This window comes from Phyllobates terribilis, unplaced genomic scaffold, assembly GCF_046119375.1.
Source record: "Phyllobates terribilis strain yellow unplaced genomic scaffold, ASM4611937v1 Scaffold_1__5_contigs__length_1240528914, whole genome shotgun sequence".
NCBI lineage: Eukaryota > Metazoa > Chordata > Amphibia > Anura > Dendrobatidae > Phyllobates > Phyllobates terribilis.
This window is the reverse complement of record NW_027362761.1, coordinates 1,021,868,676-1,021,891,178: the sequence shown is the minus strand read 5'-3', so window position 1 is coordinate 1,021,891,178 and position 22,503 is coordinate 1,021,868,676.

Sequence of the window (22,503 nt, the reverse complement as noted above, 5' to 3'; positions counted from 1 at the left end):
GAAACTGAAACGGTTTTCCTGTGAAATATGTTAAGGAATTTCCTATCCAGGGTAAAAACTTGTGTATAAGGTAAAATAAATAACCAAAAACAAAAATACTCCTCCACACCTTGGGCTATGTTCACAAGTAGCATTTTTCATGCGTTTTTGCACTTTTTTATTGCTTTCAACCGTGACAAATGCGTTCACCGGGAAATGTCATTTTAACATTTTACAACCTTATCTGGCCATGTGCTGTGTGACACATGCATACAGTGCTGAAAAGACAAGGGATAAGCATGGGGAAGACCCCTGGAAGCTTCTCTGACCACCAGGTCACTGTCTAAAAGTGCGCCCATCAGAAGTGATCCTATCCCCGTGCAAGTCCTTGTCCCAGGGCAGTGTTCAATTGTACCTCCCCCATTCCTTGCAATGCAAGCAAAAATATGCAGCCAACCACCCACCCACCCGCAGGCTGCAATACCATACTGCTAGCTTTCACTTGAAATGGGGCCTTTTAGTTTGGAGGAGGCCGAAGCTGGCCACTACCTCATGGCCGCTTCGGCAGCGAGGTATCCATACTCTGTCCCCAGCCGCCCGGCGGCCGGGTGTCCACGCTCGGTCCCCAGCCGCCAGGTGGCGGCCAGGTGTCCATACTCGGTGCCCAGCCGCCCTGATTTCGCCTTTCACCTTCCCCCACACTTTTCTTAGCCTGGCCTGCTTTAGGGCAGCATTGGACGAGCCCACCAGAGAACCAGACTCCTCCGGTGGGCCCTGGTTTCTCCATCAGGGGAGTTGAGAGTGTCTAGGTGAGGAGCATGATGATGATGATAGAAGTTAGCATCTGCTTTGTTTTCTTGGAATGCAAGCGCATGTATGTAGTAGCGGCTAGGCCTGAGGTGGTCCGCGTTTTGGCGCATATCCTACCTCCTCCGAGGATTGCTGGATGTTTTCCTGCTACTATCCCAGTTCTATGACTCCCGTTAAAACAAAGCTTCAGGTGATAAATGATGGATGAGGTGGTGGCAAAGGAGAAAGAGCAGGAGGAACAGGGACCATTCACATCAATATCAGGCCAGTCAACCAGATATGTCTTGTAGGATATGTTTCTGTAACAAAAGGAGCGGTTCGGCTACACAGTTATAGGGCATACAGTGAGTGCAATGCCTACCAAAAATTTCAAGCCACTCCAATGCCCCTTGGAAATGACATGGAGGTGTTAACTAAACCTTTTTTTCGATTTATAGCTACTGGGTCTCCCGTGCACTGTTGGCCTAAGCAGTGAATGGAAGGCTTTCCAAAAATTATGAGGAACTGCAATGCCCCTTACAAGAGCCATGTGTGGCACCCCAGGGGTCTGGTCACCACAGTAATAGAGATATTACGTCGGAGAGCAAGTGGGAGGTTTCCTGGTCAGGATCCCTTAAACATGCAACATCCTCCTGCCCCAGTCCTGGGAGGGGAGAATTCTGTCCTTATAAACTGGATCTGGGGCGGGGTTGAGTGAGTCAGAGAACAGTCAGAGTCAGAGTGAGAGCAAGGGAAAGTAACAGCAAGGAGCTCTGGTAGGAGCTAGGAGCTAAAGACCAGGGGCTGGAAGCTGAGCAGAGCTCGCCCTGGAAGAAGACAATAGGAACCGGACACAGGAGTCCGAAGCTGAGAGGACTTATATATCCAGCAGCAGAAACCAGCCGGCAGGGGATTTCAGGTCCTCTGGCCATAGAAGCCCGGAGGCTCAGTCCCAAGCAAGGGACCAGCACCGCCGTCGTGGAGCGGAGGCTAACAGAAGGCCCCAAGTCACCAGCCATACGGGTGAGCACTACACGGTACACTCAGGGACGTGTGCTACTTCTACCCGCTTACAGCAAGGTAGCCAGGAAGAGTGCAGACAGACGGGGAGGCCTACAACTCCACCTGGCCAGGGGAACTCCTGCTTGCTCACAGACTGACCAGGCCTCTTATGCTAGCCAGTACTCCCGGGAGGGTCTACCTTATAATCATCAGTAAAGACCCTGAACTGCACTGCAAAGACTCTGAGTCATTCCTGCTGCGCTCGTGCTCCATCACCCCCATCATCCACACTCACTGCCCTGAGGCTATACTCCTCCCGAGGGGAGTTGTCCCATTCTATGCTGCGCACACAACACAAGCCTCAGCGGTCTGCCTCGCAGCGGTGGCACTCCCTGACCGCAATCCACGGGTGGCGCAGTCGGACAATTAACCTCAAAACCTAAGAAAGACTGCCACTGGTTTGACCAGCCTGAGCCACGGGACCGGGTCACCGCCACGGAGACTACAGACCCCAGAGACCCGGCACAGGGTATCCCACACACATGTACACACGGCCCAGGGGGTGCGTCACATGCAGTACAGCATATTACAAACATAAGTCCCATTATTGGGGAGTGGGTGTCCCATAGTATTTGCTTATGCCTTGCAAGCAAAAGCTGCCAAAAATTAGGACAGAGCAACTTGCAATGCCCCTTACAAGAGCCATGCAGTACAGCATATTACAAACATAAGTCCCATTATTGGGGAGTGGGTCTCCCATAGTATTTGCTTATGCTTTCCCAGCAAAAGCTGCCAAAAATTAGGACAGAGCAACCTGCAATGACCCTTACAAGAGCCATGCAGTACAGCATATTACAAACATAAGTCCCATTATTGGGGAGTGGGTGTCCCATAGTATTTGCTTATGCTTTCCCAGCAAAAGCTGCCAAAAATTAGGACAGAGCAACCTGCAATGACCCTTACAAGAGCCATGCAGTACAGCATATTACAAACATAAGTCCCATTATTGGGGAGTGGGTGTCCCATAGTATTTGCTTATGCCTTGCAAGCAAAAGCTGCCAAAAATTAGGACGGAGCAACTTGCAATGCCCCTTACAAGAGCCATGCAGTACAGCATATTACAAACATAAGTCCCATTATTGGGGAGTGGGTCTCCCATAGTACTTGCTTATGCTTTCCCAGCAAAAGCTGCCAAAAATTAGGACGGAGCAACTTGCAATGCCCCTTACAAGAGCCATGCAGTACAGCATATTACAAACATAAGTCCCATTATTGGGGAGTGGGTCTCCCATAGTATTTGCTTATGCTTTCCCAGCAAAAGCTGCCAAAAATTAGGACAGAGCAACTTGCAATGCCCCTTACAAGAGCTATGCAGTACAGCATATTACAAACATAAGTCCCATTATTGGGGAGTGGGTGTCCCATGGTATTTGCTTATGCTTTCCCAGCAAAAGCTGCCAAAAATTAGGATGGAGCAACTTGCAATGCCCCTTACAAGAGCCATGCAGTACAGCATATTACAAACATAAGTCCCATTATTGGGGAGTGGGTCTCCCATAGTATTTGCTTATGCTTTCCCAGCAAAAGCTGCCAAAAATTAGGACAGAGCAACTTGCAATGCCCCTTACAAGAGCTATGCAGTACAGCATATTACAAACATAAGTCCCATTATTGGGGAGTGGGTGTCCCATGGTATTTGCTTATGCTTTCCCAGCAAAAGCTGACCAAAAATTAGGACGGAGCAACTTGCAATGCCCCTTAAAAGAGCCATGCAGTACAGCATATTACAAACATAAGTCCCATTATTGGGGAGTGGGTGTCCCATGGTATTTGCTTATGCTTTCCCAGCAAAAGCTGCCAAAAATTAGAACAGAGAAACTTGCAATGCTGGCACCCTGGTGGTATAGTGGCGGTGGAGGCTGAGGATAAGGAGAAGAAGATTAAACAGCCGAAACGAGGAAGCGTATACCCATGTGTGGGTGTGAAGCGGTGAATGTCAATACACCTCCCGAAATAACACAGTGGATTTGACTTTATGTTACTCTGCTGTCATTTGGTGGTGATGAGAAGTCTGGCCCAATCCAGCCCTAGTTCATTTTGATAAGGGTCAGCTTGTCAGCATTGTCAGTTGACAGGCGAGTGCGCTTATCAGTTATAATTCCCCAAGCGGCACTAAAAACACGCTCCGATAGCACGCTAGCGGCAGGGCAGGCCAGGACCTCCAAGGCGTACAGAGCGAGTTCATTCCAAGTGTCCAGCTTGGATACCCAATAAGTAAAAGGCACAGAGGAATCACGGAGGACGCTGGTACGATCGGCAAGGTACTCCCTCAACATCTTTTGAAACTTTCCACTCCTTGTGAGAGTACCCCACACCTCAGGGCCTGTAAGCTGGGCGGGTGTCAGAAATCTGTCCCAGAACATTGACAGTGTTCCCCTGCCTCATTGGAGTTGCATCTCTCTCGCCTGTACGCCTTGGTTGGGCAACGAACTGTGACCTCTGCCGCTAGCGTGTTCAGATGGGAATTTTTTTAAGAGTTCTGCAGCAAGGGCCTTCTGGTATTGCCCCATTTTTGTAGACCTCTCCACCTCAGGAATAAGAGAGTGAAAGTTCTCCTTGTTGTTGGGGTCTACAAGTGTCACCAACCAGTAATGACTGTCACCCAACATTTTGACAACGCGAGGGTCACGGTTAAGGCAGCGTAACATAAAGTCAGCCATGCGTGCCAGACTGGTAACGGGCAAGATTTCCGTGTCCTCACCAAGATGACGACTGACCATGCTCTCCTCCTCCTCCTCCTCCTCTTCTTCCTCCTCCCCCCTGTCCTCAGGCCACCCACGCTGAACCGATGGTATGACACTTGTACAGGTACTATAGTCTACAACGCATGATAGCAGCTCCTGTTCTTCCTCTTCCTCCTCCTCCTCCTCCTCCTCTCCCTCATTGTCCCCCAATGCACGTTGGGATGAGATGAGGCTGGGCTGTGTGTAATCGCCCGCTACGGCTTCTTGATCCATCTCATCATACTCTGGCTGCAATGCCTCCTCTTTAATTCTCTGCAGAGAGCGTTGCAAAAGACAGACAAGTGGGATGCTGACATTAATGATAGCGTCATCGCCACTCACCATCTTGGTGGCCTCCTCAAAGTTTGTCAGGATGGTACATATGTCAGACATCCAGGTCCACTCCTGAGGTCTTATGTGTGGAGTCTGACCTGAATATCGACGGCCTTGTTGCAGCTGGTACTCCAAAACTGCTCTCTTCTGCTCACAAATCCTTTGCAACATGTGGAGGGTAGAGTTCCAACGTGTGGGGACATCACACACCAGTGCTGGAAGCTGCAAACGCTGCTGCAACACAGCAAGGGCGGCGGAAGCTGTAGCCGACTTGCGAAAATGAGCTGACAGGCGGCGTACTTTCACAAGCAGATCTGGCAACTCGGGGTACGATTTAAGAAACCGCTGAACCACGAGGTTAAGCACATGAGCCAGGCATGGTAAGTGTGTGATCTCACCTCGCCTCAGAGCCGCCACCAGGTTACGGCCATTGTCACACACGACCATGCCGGGATGTAGGTTCAGCGGTCTTAGCCACAGATCTGCCTGCTCTTTCACAGCTGTCCACAACTCACAAGCAGTGTGAGGTTTATCACCTAAGCTTATGAGTTTCAGCACAGCCTGTTGCCGCTTGGCAGAGGCAGTACTGCAATGCTTCCAGCTTGTAACTGATGTGGTGATATCTGAGATGGAGGCTGAACATGAGGAGGAGGAGGAGGAGGAGGATGCGCAGGAGCTGTACACTGTGGGGGCAACTCTGACTGACATAGGGCCCGCAATCCTCAGTGTGGGGAGGATGTGTTCCGTCCCAAGGTCCGACTGGGTCCCGGCTTCCACTATGTTTACCCAGTGTGCCGTCAGAGAGATGTACCGTCCCTGGCCACAAGCACTTGTCCACGTGTCCGTTGTCAGGTGGACTCTCCCAGTAACTGCGTTGTTGAGGGCACGGCAGATGCTTTGGAACACGTGCTTGTGTAGTGCGGGGATGGCACACCGGGCAAAATAGTGTCGGCTGGGGACCGAGTACCGAGGGACGGCCACCGTCATAAGATTGCGGAAGGATTCCGTCTCCACCAGCCTAAAAGGCAGCATTTCCAATGCAAGCAGTCATGAAATGTGCAAATTTAGGACTGTGGCCTGTGGGGCGTTAGCTGCGAATTTCCGCTTTCGTTCAAAGGTCTGGGATATGGACAATTGAACGCTGCGGTGGGACGTGGACGTGGACGTTGATGCTGTTTCTTGAGAAACTGCCATAACAAGTGAAGACTGAGAGGAGGGGGCATCTTTACTGTCAGTATGGACAGGGGATTGCCTTGCACACACAACAGGGGGTTCTATTGCACGCACAACAGTGGAAGAAGCAGTGGTGACACCCGCTGACACTGGTCGTGGACCCTGGGTTTCGCCCCACAAAGTCGGGTGCTTTGCTGCCATGTGCCTGATCATGCTGGTGGTGGTCAGGCTGGTAGTTTTGTCACCCCTGCTGATGCTGGCATGGCAGGTGGAACATATGGCCTTTTTGGGGTTATCAGCAGAGTCTTTAAAAAAATTCCAGACTCTGGAAGACCTACCGCTTGCACTGGCAATGTCCCTCGTGTTGGTGTTACGGGGAACGGTTGCCTGCCTTCTGTCTGCGGCCACCACACTGCTTCTTCCTGCCTGTTGGGGTACTCTGCCTCCCTCCCCCTGTGTGCTGCTGGCCTCACTCTGCATGTCCTCCTTCCACGTTGGGTCAGTTACTAGATCATCCACCACCTCCTCCTCTTCCACTTGCGCACCACGATCCTCCTCCTCACTTCCTGGCAATTGTGTCTCGTCATCGTCCACCTCTTGTGACAGATTGCCAACGTCGACTTCCTGTGGCCGTGGCTGTTCAAATATTTTGGCATCGCAACATGGGATCTCCTCTTCCACCACTTCAAGCGTATCAGGCGAGGGGCCCAAATATGGAAATGGACCAGTGAACAGCTCTTCAGAGTGTCCAAGTGTGGGATCACTTGCTGTCTGACGACACTCGGCATGGTGGGAGGAAGGAGCATCAGGGTGAGGAGGAGTATGCGGTCGAGACTCACGGCTACTAAGTTGACTGTGTGGAAGACAGACCGGAGGTGGTGGTGCCCAGGTAACTGGAAGTATTGTCTGCTATCCAATTAATAACCTGTTCACACTGATCAGTTCTCAATACTGGTGTTGTTCTGTGCTTCCCTAGTAATTCGGTCAAGAAGTGGGAGCGAGAAGATGTGGCTGTTGGTTGTGGCACATTTTCACCTTGGCCACGGCCCCGTCCTCTGCACGAACCATCACCAGAACGTCCACTTCCACGTCCCTTGCCACACGCCTTGCCCATTGTAAATGAAGTAAAATAGCTTACACTTGCACTATCAATGGAAAAAGGGTAATAAAGAGTAGATTAGAACCGTGGAAGAGGAAAACCACAGTTATTGTTTACTAGGGTATACCACACTTTTTTACATAGAGATATCTGCGGCTGAACAGTGAGCGACACACTCAAACTGCTTTTTTTTTAGATACCAAAGGCCCAAAACTGGATAGTACAGCGATTTGAACTGCGAAACCACACTGGGATGTCGGGCCTACACAAGACTATTTTCAACAGATATATTTTTGTGTCACAACAGTCAGGAGACACTACTGTTTTACTTTACGGAAAAAACTACCAAAACCTGAATAATAGAGATTTTTTTACCGTGGAACAGCAAAACCACAGTTATAATTTACTGGTGTATACCAGGCTTTTTAAAATATATATATATTTGCAGCTGAACAGTGAGCGACACACTCAAACTGTTTTTTTTAGATACAAATGGCCCAAAAGTGGATAATACAGAGGTTTGTACCGTGGAACTGCAAAACCACACTTGTATTTCTCAGGCCTACACCAGACTATTTTCAATAGATATATTTGTGTCTGAAACATCAGAGGCACACTTTTTTTTGGGGGGGGCACCAAAAGGTTAATAAGATGGGTATTTGTACATTGTGAAGGAGGAAAAAAAAGAGGATTTAGATAAAAAAAAAGGATTTTTCCTGGCCCCCGGGACCTGGAGCTAAGTCCAGCAATTTCAGCAACAGGAGCAGCACACAGGACTGTAATGCAGCGTTTGCTGGTATAACCACTGCATCTCCTATACAGCCTGCCTGCCTGCCTGATATACCTGGGATGGATATTAGTCCTGAGAAGGACTGTTTGTTTGATCTGGCAGCCTTTACAGACCCTACACTAACTATTTTGCAGGATATATCTCTTCCTAATTCAGCAGCGCTGTCCCTACACTGTCTGATCCGGAGCGACTGTGTCCAAGATGGCGGCGCCCGGTTTTAAATACTCGAGGTGACGCTGTGCGGCCAGCCAATCACTGTAATGCCCACAAACAACATGGCTGCGGCATTACAGAGACTGGCTGGCAATCCCGGCATGTTCATTGGCTCTGTAAAGAGCGCCAAACATGCAGGGCGGAGACCCGAGCTCCCGCCCGAGTAACCCGGAAATGCTCGGTGCTCGCCGAACATCCCGAGTAGCGTGATGCTCGGGCGAGTACCGAGCAGTGTCGAGCATGTTCGCTCAACACTAATAATGAGCTAAAACAATATACTGTAACAGTTATTTTTTGTTGACACAGTGGATTTGCTTCTACTCTGTAGGGACTAGTTGAAATTAGATTTATTAAATATTGATAATTGGTGCAATGAGTCCTGGTTGATCTGGAAATGTAGTTTGACTATTGTGCTCTGCTTTAGATCCCAATCTCTAGTATTCAAGCATCAATTTTCTGGTTACCAGTGGGATCACCAATTTCAACACTAATGCCAAGCTAGGCGAATACTGAGGAAACCCAAAGCATAGTTACATTTATAGTGTTTTACTTTGTGTATTTGATCTGCAGTTTACATTTACATTTCAAAAAAATGACATTCACTTGAAAACCCCAATCAGGATTATCAGCTTAAATTTGTATATTTCTTACTGGTAAGCTAATCAAAAAATCACAAACAGCATTTAATTCACACTGGAAAACCATAATAAAGCTTTAAGGTTTTAAGTGATATATGTTTACAGCCCATTATCGGCATTCCCTGTGAATGGCAGAATAATGATAATAATTACTGTAAAAATCTGTAGAAATTTCTCAAGCTTAAAAAAATTAATGGATGCATCACATTTTTTTTTACAGATAACTAAAAGTGCCCTATTTTTACCGGCAGAATTTCTGTACAGTAGGAAATCCTGATTCCAAAGGAGTCATTAAGTATAATGGAGTTTTTGACTCTATTTGACCTCCATTCTGGCAATGGCTCTCTTTTTTAGCAGGCATAATAGAACGGTAGACTATGCTTTTATGTGCACATAAAAAGGTGGGCATCGCCATCACGAAGGTCAAATGAAGTCCAAAATGATTCCTTCTCTCCTATTTTACTGAACGGCTCTGATGGGGTTTCGTTTAAACCCCATTTTTCAGGGATTTAGACGGAAACCTTGACATAGTGCACAGTGTGGGGCTGTTAATGTGAACATGTTCTAAAACAATACTAAGACTTTCCTGCAAAAGCTTGGCGGAGGACACAGTTATAGCTAAAAACATATGGAATGGCTAGTGTTTAACATTTAGCATGCTGGAAATAAATCCTCCATACCTTGAATGAAAATAAAATATCAAGAATGGTTTCACGTAATCATAGTGCTGCCTTCAGTGTCATTTATGTTCATAAACTTAAAATGAACATCTATAATATTCAGTTTAATATTGTGGAAGTCACAGGGCAATTGCCCTATTGTGACAACTCAGGGGCAAATTGTTTTAAGAAATTGCCATCTTTTAAGTAAGATGCTTGGCAAATAATGAACTTTCACTTCAGCATAAAAATGAGTAATGTCTATAGATAAATTAGCAGGAAGCTGTCAGGTGATACATGCTACCCAAAACATGGGCAGCATGTATCAGCCACTGGCTGTATGATCACAGTGATGTATCTTTGTCCCTGAAATGCTGCGAATTTCAGAGAAAAACATACTTATAATAGCTGCCAGGGACCAAGGCGCCATACTGAGTAGTCATAAAGGCAGGTCAGTGATGAGCAGAACTATCAGCGGGCAGGGAGTAGCTGCTGGGAACCCGCCTGTATGACTATTCACCCAAGCAGCTCGGTCCCCCTCAGCTATTAAAAGTATATTTTTTTCTGAGCATTTCTGTAACATCCCTGGCGGCGTGCTGGCATGTCTTACCATCTCCCACTATGCAAGACCGCCAACTTACCCATCAGTCCAGGCTGCACACTTTGCTCCATTACTTGCTGTGTGCATGTCTCTTGTCTGATTGCTTAGGGCGGCAGCCCAGTTACTTCCTGATTCTTAAAGTTACAGTGTGCGCACTCCTAATGCGTCCCCAGCCTATTGCTGTGAGTCACTGGAAACTTAAACCCCCTCCACCCAGTAGGAGATTCCTGAGCAACACTTTCTTTCAGTGTGTTCTGTGCAACTGAGTTGCCAGGTCCTGTTCTGTATCTTGTCTGTTTCCGCCACCCTGGGGGCTGAGTACCCAGGCCCGCTACCTGTATCTGTGACTTCTAGTTTGTTTCCGCCACCCAGGGGGCTGAGTACCCAGGCTCGTTCCTGTATCTTGTTCCAGGTTCAGTTCCTGTCTGAACTGTGTCCCAGCCCGTTACCTGTTTGTCTCTATGTCCGATCCTTTCCTTTTCCTGCAGTGTCTGAACCTGCACCTAACTCCAATTTGGTCTCTGTACTTCTGTTTGTGAGTTTTGTGTCCACTCGCAACTTCATTGCAAGCACCTTGTGTGTATCTGGTTCTACTTGTCTCGTTTCCCTGCCTCTGTACCTACCTCCTGTGTTCTAGCTATCTACCTGTGTTTCCCAGTCTGTTCCATGTGAACAGAGCCCTGTCCTGTCTGCCCACACCTGCAGTTCCGTTCTGTTCTGCTCTGCTTGTCCTCCGCGCCTGCGGTTCTGCTCTGCTCTGCTTGTCCTCCGCGCCTGCGGTTCTGCTCTGCTCTGCTTGTCCTCCGCGCCTGCGGTTCTTCTCTGCTCTGCTCCGCTTGTCCTCCGCGCCTGCGGTTCTGCTCTGCTTGTCCTCCGCGCCTGCAACTCTGCTCTGCTCTGCTTGTCCACCGCACCTGGGGCTCTGTTCCTGTATCCCAGTCTGTACTGGTCCCTATCCAGCCTGCTTTCCTACCTGCCAGTACCAGCCTGTCTGCATACCTGCCGTGCCTGCCAGTACCCGCCTGTCTGCATACCTGCCATGCCTTCCAGTACCCGTCTGTCTGCATATCTGCCGTGCCTGCCAGTACTCGCCTGTCTGCATACCTGCCGTTCCTGCCAGTACCTGCCTGTCTGCATACCTGCCGTGCCTGCCAGTACCCACCTGTCTGCATACCAGCCATGCCTGCCAATACCCACCTGTCTGCATACTGCCCTCCTCGGGCCACGGAGTCAATTAAGCCGCCATGTGTTCGTGGTCAGATCTGGTGAGGCGCCTAGTCACGCCCCTCCAGGCACTCCTCGGTTCGTGGCCCAGTGGGACCACTAACCACGCACGCCAGACAGTCCGGGCATGAGCGTAACAGTTTGCTCAGGCCATGGTCCCCGTTGAGCCCCACGGCCCTTCGCTCTCGGAGACATTTGAATCCTTGTCTGGCGAATACGTGCAGCAAGGAAAAAATTTTTCTCAAGCTGAGGTCCAGGCGATTTACGCACCAGCCCAAATGGAGCTATCTGCACTCGTTCCTGCGCATCCACCACGGTACTATGGGGATCCAAAACAAAGCCGTGCGTTTGTGGAGCAATGCATGCTGCATTTCAAATTCTATGCTCACTATTTTCCCACCGATCGGGTTAAAGTAGCATTTCTGATGTCCTACCTAGTGGGTGATGCCTTGAATTGGATCACCCCCCTATGGGAAGCATGGGATCCTATCATCTCTGACCTGCAGGTCTTCCTGGTGGCCTTTCTATTGGTCTTCGATGACCCTAACCCTGAAGCTTCTGCTAAAGCTTCCCTTCCCAATATCCTGGAGCAGTCCCGATGGGTGATGCGTGTAGGTAGCCCACCAGTTCCCCAGCCTGAAGAGGCTGCTGTCCACGCAGAATCCACACAGGATGACAATGCTCCGGGGAATACTTTTCTTCCCAACCTCAAGAGGCAGTCCAGACGTGCAAGGTGTAGAGGTAAACCGTCACATCAGGTTCTGTCCTCCCAAAGACCTCCTGTTCCCCAGCCTGTAGAGGCAGCTATCCGCACAGAATCCATGAAGGTTGACCATGTTCGTCAGGCAAAGCAGAGGCAGGAACTCAGTCATAAAATCAGATTGCGGACCCGCTGCGGTTGTTTGGGTCACCCTGGCGGTTGTCCAGCGAAGGTTGGAGAGTCCCAAGACATTAGGCCTGTAGGAGAGGCTGCCCTTGGCGTTAGTGTTTCCCCTCCACAGATAACCATGACTGTCTCCGTGGCAAGTGAAGGCCTCGGATTAACTGGAAGTTTCGGGCTTAAAGCCTTGAAGAGTCGGTGTCTGATTCCTGTCCGACAACTCCATAATCCGGTTTGGGCATCGTCACCGGAAGGACGAGCCCTACTCAGAAACAGTCAAAATATGTCTGTACAAATTAAGCTCCAGATTGAAGCATTACTCATGAAGAAGTTCACATTCCAGGTGCTGTCTGGTTTACCCACAGGTCGTCCAGAGCCGAGAGATCTAGTCCTGGGGGACTGCTGAGGTACAAGGGGTGTCCAGTCACCATACCTTCAGGACAGCAATGTCTTCTTCTTCTTCACCAGATCTGCTAGTCGCTGACTCACTGTGCGCTGAAGTCTCCGAAGGAAGGGAAGCAGAATCAATGTCCCCACAAAGTCTCGATGATTGTACCAATGATCTGGCCTCATGTACCGCCCCGCCTCACAGATGTGTCATCTCATAAACCAAACTGAAGATGGTCCCAAAGCAAGGATCCTCCATCTCTAATAAATCTGGCAATAAGTCCATCAAGGCGGTGGCTACCTCCAAGTCTCTGCACCCCTCCAACCAGGCGGAGGACCTCCAGTTGTCTCTTGAATCCTCCGGGGTGCTACCTGATGACAAATGGAGAGAGACTTTCCTACACCCTCTACCTGGTACTTCACCCACTTCATCCAGTAAGCTTGGCAAAGTGTACGTCAAGGCGGTGGTTACCCCCGAGTCTCTGCACCCCTCCAACCCGGTGGAGGATCTCCAGTTGTCCCGTGAATCCTTTGGGGTGCTACCCGATGTTAACAAATGGATACTTTACCCTCCATCCTATCAACCTTGTAAAGTTTTTTATGAGCCAGATCATATCCATTGTACAGCTGACTCTATACTCCATCTTAGACAAGGGAATACCTCTGTAGGACGTTAATGTATGATATGAGGTTGCCCATTTTAAATTTAGCCCCACATCTTTCTACACTGACTCCAAGCATCGTTGTCTAAGCTCCAGAATCTCATACTTGTTCATGTTCACCTTATATCCTCTAAACTGGCAAAACTCCTGAAGGCACAAGTTATCTCCGTCTTATCCAAGTTGTTCTTTTTAAGGACACGACCAAGACCTTTAGTACTGTTGTTTCAGCCTGAACAAGGTTGCCAACTCCTGAAAAAAAAAAGGATTTGTTTTCTCCATTAGTGCCATAGATATTATGCATGCTAAAATGTTTGTCTCCGTATTCAATGCAGATGTTCAACCACCTGCCCTCTGGGTCAGCCTCTTAAAGGAGAGATTTTTATGCAATAAAATAAAAAGACCCACTTTCTCGTCTTTGGCTTCAGAGCCCAACCTAGCGTTTCTGCATTCTCTGGAAATCAGTTTTAATTAAATGGGTTTCTGGAAGTACAATGTCTGGAAGCAATTATTTAAGATGCCGTAAAATTTTGATACTTTTCTTTGAGGATTGTTGCCCCTCCACGATCCAAAAAATTATATTGAAATCCATAACTGCTGTACAATCACATGGTTTCCTTTGTAAGCCACATAAAGGCTAGGGAATTGAGAGAAACTTCACTACTGCTTTAAACCTGGGTCACTCATGCGATACGGCAAAACATTTCAGCATCCAAAATCCATTTTTGTGCATTAGTTATTGATATAACATAATTAAACATGAATGGCAGCAGGAAAACAATTGTAAATATAAAATGTGGATGCTCTCATACTGCATTAAAGTTATATCATGGGAATTAGATATTTCACAGGGAATGAATGAGCTGAAATATTTCCAAGTATTGCCATATGAGGCATTTATTGTACATTATAAGTTTGTGCCATAATTATCTAATAGGTGCTGGTTCCCATCTATCAGCAAGATAGAGGTACCTTTCTCATGGGTTTTCAGTCCAAAAAGGAAGAGACCATGCATGGCAAAAAATGGCTAGACTATAAATGACCACAGAGCACACCATTCATAATTACTAGTGTTGAGCGAGCATGCTCGACACTGCTCGGTACTTGCCCGAGCATCTCACTACTCAGGATGTTCGGCAAGCAACGAGCATTTTCGGGTTACTTGGGTGGGAGCTCTGGTCTCCACCCTGCATGTTTGGTGCTCTTTACAGAGCCAATGAACATGCAGGGATTGCCAGCCAGTCACTGTAATGCCGCAGCCATGTTGGTTGTAGGCATTAAAGTGATTGGCTGGCCGCACAGCGTCACCTCGAGTATTTAAAACCGGGCGCCGCCATCTTGGACACAGTCGCTCCGGATCACATGGTGTAGGGAGAGTACTGCTGAGCTAGGGAGAGCGAAATAGGTAGTGTGTGGTCTCTAAAGCCTGAAAAATCAAACAAACAGTCCTTCTGAGGATTAATATCCATCCCAGATATCAGGTAGGCAGGCAGGCAGGCTGAACAGGAGACGCAGTGGTTATACCAACAAACACTGCATTACAGTCTTGTGTGCTGCTGCTGCTCAAATTGCTAGACTTAGCCCCAGGTCTCAGGGGCCAGGAAAAATCCTCTTTTTTTTTCCCTCAGTCACACTGTACAAATACGCATCTTATTAACCTTTTGGTATTCCCCCCCCCCAAAAAAAAAATAAATTGAGTGTGTCTGTGAGTGTACAGACACAAATATATCTGTTTAAAAAAGTCTGGTTTTGGCCAGATAACTAGAACTGTGGTTTTACAGTTCCAAGGTTCAAATCTCTGTATTATCCACTTTTTTGCCATTCTTCCATAAAATAAAACGTTTGAGTGTCTCGCTGACTGTTCAGACACAAATATATCTATTTAAAAAAGTCTGGTACACGCCAGGAAATTAGAACTGTGGTTTTCCCCTTCCACGGTTCAAATCTGGGTGTTATCCATCTTTTTGACTTTTTTCCATAAAAAAAAACAGTGTGAGTGTCTCGGTGACTGTTGAGACAAAAATATATCTATTTAGAATAGTATGGTATACGCCAGGAAATTAGAACTGTGGTTTTCCTCTTCCACGGTTCAAATCTGGGTGTTATCCACCTTTTTGCCTTTTTTCCATAACAAAAAACAGTTTGAGTGTCTCGCTGACTGTTAAGACACAAATATATCTGTTTAAAAGATTCTGGGGTAGGCCAGAGAACTAGAACTGTGGTTTTCCTCTTCCACGGTTCAAATCTGGGTGTAATCCACCTTTTTGCCTTTTTTACATAAAAAAAAAAGTTTGAGTGTCTTGCTGAGTGTTCAGACACAAATATATCTGTTTAAAAGATTCTGCTGTAGGCCAGAGAAAAAAGACTGTGGTTTTCCTCTTCCACGGTTCAAATCTGGGTGTATTCCACCTTTTTCCCTTTTTTACATAAAAAAAATAGTTTGAGTGTCTCGCTGACTGTTCAGGCACAACTACACTGTGTGCAGAATTATTAGGCAAGTTGTATTTTAGAGGATTATTTTTATTATTGATCAACAACTATGTTCTCAATCAACCCAAAAGACTCATAAATATCCAAGCTTAATATTTTTGGAAGTTGAAGTGGGTTTTTTTTAGATTTGGCTATCTTTGTGCAGGTAACTATTACTGTGCAGAATTATTAGGTAACTTAATAAAAAACAAATATAATCCCATCTCACTTGATTATTTTCACCAGGTAAACCAATATCAGTGCACAAAATTTAGAAATAAACATTTCTGACATGCAAAAACAAAAGCCAAAAAAATTAGTGATCAATATAGCCACCTTTCTTTATGATGACACTCAACAGCCTTCCATCCATAGATTCTGTCAGTTGCTTGATCTGTTTTCGATCAACATTGTGTGCAGCAGCCACCACAGCCTCCCAGACACTGTTCCGAGAGGTGTACTGTTTTCCCTCCCTGTAGATCTCACATTTGATGATGGACCACATGTTCTCTATGGGGTTCATATCAGGTGAACAAGGGCGCCATGTCATTATTTTTTCTTCTTTTAGACCTTTACTGGCCAGCCACACTGTGGAGTAGTTGGATGCATGTGATGGAGCATTGTCCTGCATGAAAATCATGTATTTCTTGAACGATACCAACTTCTTCCTGTACCGCTGCTTGAAGAAGTTGTCTTCCAGAAACTGGCAGTAGGTTTGGGAGTAGAGCTTCACTCCATCCTCAACCCGAAAAGGTCCCACAAGTTCATCTTTGATGATACCAGCCCATACCAGTACCCCACCTTCACCTTGCTGGCGTCTGAGTAGGAGTGGAGCTCTCAGCCCTTTATTGATCCAGCCTCTAGCCCATCCATCTGGCCCATCAAGAGTTACTCTCATTTCATCAGTCCATAAAATTTTTGAAAAATCAGTCTTAAGATATTTCTTGACCCATTCTTGACGTTTTATCTTATGTTTCTTGTTCAAAGGTGGTCGTTTTTCAGCCTTCCTTACCTTGGCCATGTCCCTGAGTATCGCACACCTTGTGCTTTTTGATACTCCAGTAATGTTACAGCTCTGAAATATGGCAAAACTGGTGGCGAATGGCATCCTGGAAGCTTCATGCTTGATTTTCCTCAATTCATGGGCAGTTATTTTGCGCCTTTTTTGGCCAACCCCCTTCTTGTGACCCTGTTGGCTATTTTCCATGAAACGCTTGATTGTTCGGTGATCACGCTTCAAAAGTTTGGAAATTTCAAGACTGCTGCATCCCTCTGCAAAACATCTCACAATTTTGGACTTTTCAGAGCCCGTCAAATCTCTCTTCTGACCCATTTTGCCAAAGGAAAGGCAGTTTCCTAATAATTAAGCACACCTTATATAGGGTGTTGATGTCATTAGTCAACATCCCTCCTCATTACAGAGATGCACATCACCAGATTTACTTAATTGGTAGTTGGCTCTCAAGCCTATGCAGCTTGGAGTATAAAAAGTTTCAAAGTGATCAAAATGCGCACTTGCCTAATAATTCTGCACGCGGTGTATATCTGTTTAAAAGATTCTGGTGTAGGCCAGAGAACTAGAACTGTGGTTTTCCTCTTCCACGGTTCTAATCTCCTTTTTGTTAACCTTTTGCCATTGATAGTGCGAGTGTAAGCTATTTTACTTCATTTACAATGGGCAAGGCGCGTGGCAAGTGACTTGGAACTGGACGTTCTGGTGATGGTGCGTGAAGAGGACAGGGCCGTGGCCAAGGTGAAAATGTGCCACAACCAACAGCCACATCTTCTCGCTCCCAGTTCTTAACCGAATTACTAGGGAAGCACACAACACCACTATTTCCAACTGATCAGTGTGAACAGGTTATTAATTGGATAGCAGATAATACTTCCAGTCACCTGGGCACCACCACCTCCGGTCTGTCTTCCACACGTTTAAGTCTTAGTAGACGTGAGTCTCGACCGCATACTCCTCCTCACCCTGATGCTCCTTCCTCCCACCAGCTTTTCACTGGTCCATTTCCATATTTGGGCACCTATCCTGATCCGCTTGAAGTGGTGGAAGAGGAGATCCCATGTAGCGATGGCCAAATATTTAAAAAGCCACGACCACAGAAGGCGATGCTGGCAATTTGTCACAAGAGGTGGACGATGACGAGACACAATTGCCACGAAGTGAGGAAAAGGACCGTGGTGAGGAAGTGGAAGAGGAGGAGGTGGTGGGTGATCTAGTAACTGACCCAACGTGGCAGGAGGACACACAGAGCGAGGTCAGCAGCACACAGGAGGAGGGAGGCAGAGTACCCCAACAGGCAGGAAGAAGCAGTGTGGTGGCCGCAGACAGAAGGCGGGCATCCGTTCCCCGTAACACCAACACGAGGGATGTTGCCTGTACAACCAGTAGGTCTTCCAGAGTCTGGAATTTTTTTAAAGACTCTGCTGATAACCCCAAAAAGGCCACTTGTACCACCTGCACGGCCAGCATCAGCAGGGGTGACAAAACTACCAGCCTGACCACCACCAGCATGATCAGGCACATGTCAGCAAAGCACCCGACTTTGTGGGGCGAACCCCAGGGTCCACAACCATTGTCAGCCAGTGTCACCACTGCTTCTTCCATTGTTGTGCGTGTAATAGAACCCCCTGTTGTGCGTCCAAGGCAATCCCCTGTCCATACTGCATGCAAAGATGCCCTCTCCTCTCAGTCTTCACTTGTTATGGCAGTTTCTCAAGAAACAGCATCAACATCCACGTCCCACCGCAGTGTTCAATTGTCCATATCCAAGAGCTTTGAAAGAAAGCGCAAATTAGCAGCCAATGCCCCACAGGCCACAGTCCTAAATTCGCACATTTCACGACTGCTTGCATTGGAAATGCTGCCTTTTAGGCTGGTGGAGACGGAATCCTTCCGCAACCTTATGGCAGTGGCCGTCCCTTAGTACTCGGTCCCCAGCTGACACTATTTTGCCCGGTGTGCCATCCCCGCACTACACAAGCACGTGTCCCAAAACATCTGCCGTGCCCTCGACAAAGCAGTTACTGGGAGAGTCCACCTGACAACGGACATGTGGACGAGTGCTTGTGGGCAGGGATGGTACATCTCCCTGACGGCACACTGGGTAAACATAGTGGAAGCCGGGACCCAGTCGGACCTTGGGACGGAACATATCCTCCCCACACCGAGGATTGCGGGCCCTATGTCAGTCAGAGTTGCCCCCACAGTGCTCCTGCGCATCATCCTCCTCCACCTCCTCATGTTCAGCCTCCATCTCAGATATCACCACATCAGTTACAAGCTGGAAGCACTTCAGTACTGCCTCAGCCAAGCGGCAGCAAGCTGTGCTGAAACTCATAAGCTTAGGTGATAAACCTCACACTGCTTGTGAGTTGTGGACAGCTGTGAAAGAGCAGGCAGATCTGTGGCTGAGACCGCTGAACCTACATCCAGGCATTGTCATGTGTGACAATGGCTGTAACCTGGTAGTGGCTCTGATGCGAGATCACACAGCGGTTTCTTAAATCGTACCCCGAGTTGCCAGATCTGCTCGTCAAAGTACGCCGCCTGTCAGCTCATTTTTGGAAGTCGGCTACAGCTTCCGCCACCCTTGCTGTATTGCAGCAGCAGTTGCAGCTTCCGGCACACCGACTGGTGTGTGATGTCCCCACACGTTGGAACTCTACCCTCCACATGTTGCAAAGAATTTGTGAGCAGAAGAGAGCAGTTGTGGAATACCAGCTGCAACAAGGCCGTCGATATTCAGGAAAGACTCCACACATAAGACTTCAGGAGTGGACCTGGATGTCTGACATATGTATCATCCTGACAAACTTTGAGGAGTCCACCAAGATGGTGAGTGGCGATGACGCCATCATTAGCGTCAGCATCCCACTTGTCTGTCTTTTGCAACGCTCTCTGCAGAGAATTAAAGAGGAGGCATTGCAGCCAGAGTATGATGAGATGGATCAAGAAGCCGTAGCAGGTGATTACACACAGCCCAGGCTCATCTCATCCCAACGTGCATTGGGGGACAATGAGGGAGAGGAGGAGGAGGAGGAAGAACAGGAGCTGGTATCATGCGATGTAGATGGTAGTACCTGTACAACTGTCATACCGTCGGTTCAGTGTTGGTGGCCTGAGGACAGGGGGGAGGAGGAGAAGGAGGAGTAGAGCATGGTCAGTCGTCATCTTGGTGAGGACACGGAAGTCTTGCCCATTACCAGTCTGGCGCCCATGGCTGACTTTATGTTACGTTGCCTTAACCGTGACCCTCGCGTTGTCAAAATGTTGGGTAACAGTCATTACTGGTTGGTGACACTTTTATACCCCCTCTACAAGGAGAACTTTCACTCTCTTATTCCTGAGGTGGAGAGGTCTACACAAATGGGGCAGTACCAGAAGGCCCTTGCTGCAGAACTGTTAAAAAAATTCCCATCTGAACATGCTAGCGGCAGAGGTCACAGTTCGTTGCCCAACCAAGGCGTACAGGTGAGAGAGACGCAACTCCAATCCAGCAGAGGCAGGGGAACACTGTCAATGTTCTGGGACAGTTTTCTGAGACCTGCCCAGCTTACAGGCCCTGAGGCGCGGGGTACTCTCACAAGGAGTGGAAAGTTTCAAAAGATGGTGAGGGAGTACCTTACAGATCGTACCAGCGTCCTCCGTGATTCCTCTGTGCCTTTTAATTATTGGGTATCCAGGCTGGACACTTGGAATGAACTCGCTCTGTACCCCTTGGAGGTCCTGGCCTGCGCTGCCACTAGCGTGTTATTGGAGCGTGTTTTTAGTGCCGCTGGGGGAATTATAACTGATAAGCGCACTCGCCTGTCAACTGACAATGCTGACAAGCTGACCCTTATCAAAATGAACAAGGGCTGGATTGGGCCAGACTTCTCTTAACCCCAATTGACAGCAGAGTAACATAAAGTCAAATCCACTGTGTCTTTTCAGGAGGTGTATTCCCATGCACCGCTTCACACCCACACATGGGTATACACTTCCTCATTTTGGCTGTATTTTGCTCTTCTCCTTTTCCTCAGCCTCCACCACCACTATACCACCAGGGTGACCATGGTCCGTGTTGCCAGCATTCCTCCGTCCTAATTTTTGGCAGCTTTTGCTTGGAAGGCATAGGCAAAGACTATGGGAGACCCACTCCCCAATAATGGGAATAATGTTTTTAATATGCTGTACTGCATGACTCTTGTAAGGGGCATTGCAAGTTGCTCCATCCTAATTTTTGGCAGCTTTTGCTTGGAAGGCATAGGCAAAGACTATGGGAGACCCACTTCCCAATAATGGGAATGTTTTTAATATGCTGTACTGTATGGCTCTTGTAAGGGGCATTGCAAGTTCCTCCATCCTAATTTTTGGCAGCATTTGCTTCGAAAGCATAGGCAAAGACTATGGGAGACCCACTCCCCAATAATGGGAATAATGTTTTTAATATGCTGTACTGCATGGCTCTTGTAAGGGGTATTAAAACCGTCTTGTTAAGCTACTGTGACCTCCACATCTCTTCCAAGGGGCATTAAAACCGTCTTGTTAAACCACTCTGAACTCCACATCTCTTCCAAGGAGCATTGAAATGTTGTTTTTAATTACATCTAACCCCCACGACTCTTCCAACGGGCAATAGATTTCCTCCTAATTTTAGTCAGCTTTGGCTTTTCAATGCATAGGCGAACACTAAGGGAGACCCACTCCCCAATAAAGTGTAGAAGGTTTTTAGTACGCTGTAATCCACGTCTGTTTCAAGGGGCCATGCAGTTCCTCATAATTTTTGGAAAGCCTTCCATTCACTGCTTAGGCCAACAGTGCACAGGAGACCCAGTTGCTATAAATGGAAAAAACGGTTTAGTTACGGCCCTCTGACCTCCATGTCACTTCCAAGGGGCATTGGAGTGCCTCAAAATTTTTGGTAGGCATTGCACTCACTGTATGCCCTATAACTGTGTAGCTGAACCGCTCCTTTAGGTACAGAAACATATCCTACAAGACATGTGTGGTTGACTGGCCTGATATTGATGTGAATGGTCCCTGTTCCTCCTGCTCTTTCTCCTTTGCCACCACCTCATCCATCATTCATCACCTGAAGCTTTGTTTTAACGGGAGTCATAGAACTGGGAGAGTAGCAGGAAAACATCCAGCAATCCTGGGAGGAGGTAGGATATGCGCCAAAACGCTGAGCGCCTCAGGCCTAGCCGCTACTACATACATGGGTTTGCATTCCAAGGAACAGAAAGCTAAGGAGATGGATGGCCTCATGATCATGAGTAATTTACTCATTGTGTAGGAGGCCGACCACAGCTGCTGTCTACCTTCTGAACTTTGTGTTGAAGCCTGATTGACCCAGGACCCGAAATCCTCTATGTCTGGAGGACGTGTTGAATCCCAGTGTCCAACTGTGTCCCGGCTTCCACAATATTAACCCAGTGTGAAGGCGTCAGTGAGACGGACCATCCCTGGCCACATTCACTTGTCCACGTGTTTGTGGTTAGGCTGTCCTTCCCACTAAATGCACTGGGGAGGGCACAGGTAATGTTTTGGTATGCGCGCTTATGTATAAGGCGCAACGGGACAAATAGGGGTGGCTGGGGACCGTTTATGGACACCAGTCCGCCCCCTGGCGGCTGGGAACCAAGCGTGGACACCCGGCCGCCGGGCGGCTGGGGACTGAGTATGGATATCAGGCCGCCAACGCAGCCATGACGTGGTGGCGAGATGCCACCTCCACATGCCTCAAAGGCCCAATTTCAAGTGCAAGCAAGCAGTATGGTATTGCAGCCTGGGGGTGGGTTGGTGGCAGGCTGCATACTTGCGCTTGCATT